At 36.5% G+C, this 2,407-nt stretch overlaps 1 long non-coding RNA gene across 1 annotated transcript; it reads left to right on the top strand.

Moving 5' to 3' along the window:
• The first annotated feature begins 337 nt into the window (after nt 1–337).
• Nucleotides 338–2,167, top strand: LOC145432311 (uncharacterized). Its single transcript, XR_013912598.1, has 4 exons — nt 338–574; nt 1,615–1,644; nt 1,719–1,808; nt 2,113–2,167. It is a non-coding gene; the product is annotated as an uncharacterized LOC145432311 (long non-coding RNA).
• Nucleotides 2,168–2,407: the final 240 nt, after the last annotated feature.

Below are 2,407 nucleotides of genomic sequence, written 5' to 3'. Positions count from 1 at the left end.
ATGGGCCTAAGCCACACTTAAATCAAGGGTTAAACAGTAAGTTTCTTCAGACTGTCATCAAACCGTGTAAGAGAGAGGATTCCAGCTCAGATCCTGAAGCGTTGGTGTTGAACATGAATAGTAAGTCTCTGATTCATTACTTAAAGTTAAAAGTGTTCATACTCAGAAATGCTCGATTTTAGTTTCTATTTTTCCCTTCATAGACCTGCTACTGTTTACTTTTGGACTGTTTGCTCTCGCAGCAGGTGATTCATTCATTCAGCTATACTAATCTCAAGATTTTTTTTAAAAGTAGCTCATGTGAGATGTTTTATGGATAATCTGTGTGGTGTTACAGGTGGAAACGACGTGCAGGTGTTTTATTGCGAGCCTGAAAAATGTGCTCTTAGTGTAATTAGCGTGTATTGCAACGATGAAGCCCTGCTCAATGACGGATCCATGACAGAGTGCTCTGGTCCTCCTCCACACAGAGCTGTCTGTCAGCATGATGGTCGAGCATTTGTTTCCATGTCTGGGAATGCTCATTGTGAATTTGAAGGGAATAGTGGATACATCACCACAAAAAATTGTTCAGGTATTTACATTTTTTAAAGTTGTTGCTTTTCTTGCAATCATTCATGCCTCTCTTTAATTTATTTTTCTTTTCTTTTTCATTGCACTGAAAATAACAAATTTCTTTCACTAGTGTCAGAAATTTGACCAGCTTTGGAAAAATCCACAATAGCCCACTTGTGTGCTCAGAAAGATGGCGGATGTTGAAGAATTTTAAGCTCTTATTCAGGTTTTTGTTTACTTCCATTTGTATTTAAACAATCTCATAAAATAACACATGATTCTGATCATGCTAGCTGAATGAGGAAAACAGTGAATTGAGGTGTGCCACCCTTGCTGATAATGGTCAAAGACTTCCAGTTTATTCTGTTCTATATCTTCTGCATCTTTTCTACTCTTACTAAGTCGACGTTTATTTATGGAACGCACAGACGTAAACAACAACAGTGAAACTGATGCCACTGTTGATAACTACTTTCTGTTAGAAGATATTCATTTACTGAAGATGTCCGAGAACTTATTTTCTACAATTAAAATGTTGAAACTTTGGTTGTGAAAGAAATCTCAACTCGTGATTGCAGTTGTTGTTGCTGGCAAGTTGTTGCAGTTGTTGTTGCTGGCAAGTTGTTGCAGTTGTTGTTGCTGGCAAGTTGTTGCAGTTGTTGTTGCTGGCAAGTTGTTGCAGTTGTTGTTGCTGGCAAGGGTTGCACAACTGATTATTAGGCTTAGAGTGAAAGTACTTCTACACACAGAGCCAGATAAGTTCTTATAGCTTTTTTCCCCGCGATAAATGAAATAATTTCGGAACTGCATTTTCTTTTTTCTTTTTATTATCTGAAACATTTCTGTGTTAAAAATATGGAAAACAACTAATAAATCAGAAAGTGGGCAAAGACATTTTGACTGCACTGTATAAAATCCCTTTTTTAGAGTTATATTTATTTTGCCATATAAACCGTGAGCTGACTAATGTTGATACTTACTGCAAATAAGAATCTGAAACAATGTACATTTTCTTGACCAAAAGAGTGACTTTTCTGATCTCTCTGATTTCTCAAAAAGACCTCAGCAACCTGTGCTCTTTCACTGGAAGTAAGTACAGACCTTTCATCTGCTTCTCATTATTTTGACTTTTCACTAAATGGAAATTCTTCCTTTCCATTTAGCAACCAAATCCTCACCAACCCCAACGGGTTTTGGAAGTCTTGCGGAGGGCCTTACGCAAACTCATCTCATCATCATCGTAGTAGTAGTTTGTAAGTTCTGACCATTAGTTGTTTTGGCTGCATGCATCACATTTCTCATGCTAGTAAATCTTTAATTGCAAATACAGCTTTTATCTAGGAACAAATTCATGATTGTTCTTCCGCAGGTTCACAAGTACTACTAATAATATTAATACTACTGGGACTACTGAAATGTTTTTTCAGTAGTTTCATGTTTATGAAACTAAAGAGTGAGCCGAATCAGCAACAAAAAAAGTTACTGAAATATAAAACTAGTCATTTTTATGTGTTTAGCTAATGGGATATCTTTCTCAATAATATAACCTTGTTTCAGCAAACCTGGTGTGACTGTTCCCCTAAAAGAGGGCTGCAGTCAGCTGTGAAAGGTTAGTGAACATTACATACACTTACAAACTGTATAGATGGAACTATTCTCATTTTACTTGACTTTTTTTTGTCTCTTTAGACTACTGATCAATAAGTTCATGCAACCAAGGCTCAAGCCTGACGTGAACCCCCTGCTGTAACGACAAAATAGCTTATCCCACATAACCTCTCCACTCTGATATTTTAAATTTGTTTTATGTCTTATGCTTTTATGATTGTGTAAACTGCTTGCTTTTATGTTG

This window comes from Astatotilapia calliptera, chromosome 12, assembly GCF_964374335.1.
Source record: "Astatotilapia calliptera chromosome 12, fAstCal68.1, whole genome shotgun sequence".
Taxonomy (NCBI): Eukaryota; Metazoa; Chordata; class Actinopteri; order Cichliformes; family Cichlidae; genus Astatotilapia; species Astatotilapia calliptera.
The sequence above is the reverse complement of the archived record's forward strand: the minus strand, read 5'-3'. Positions and strand labels throughout refer to the sequence as shown.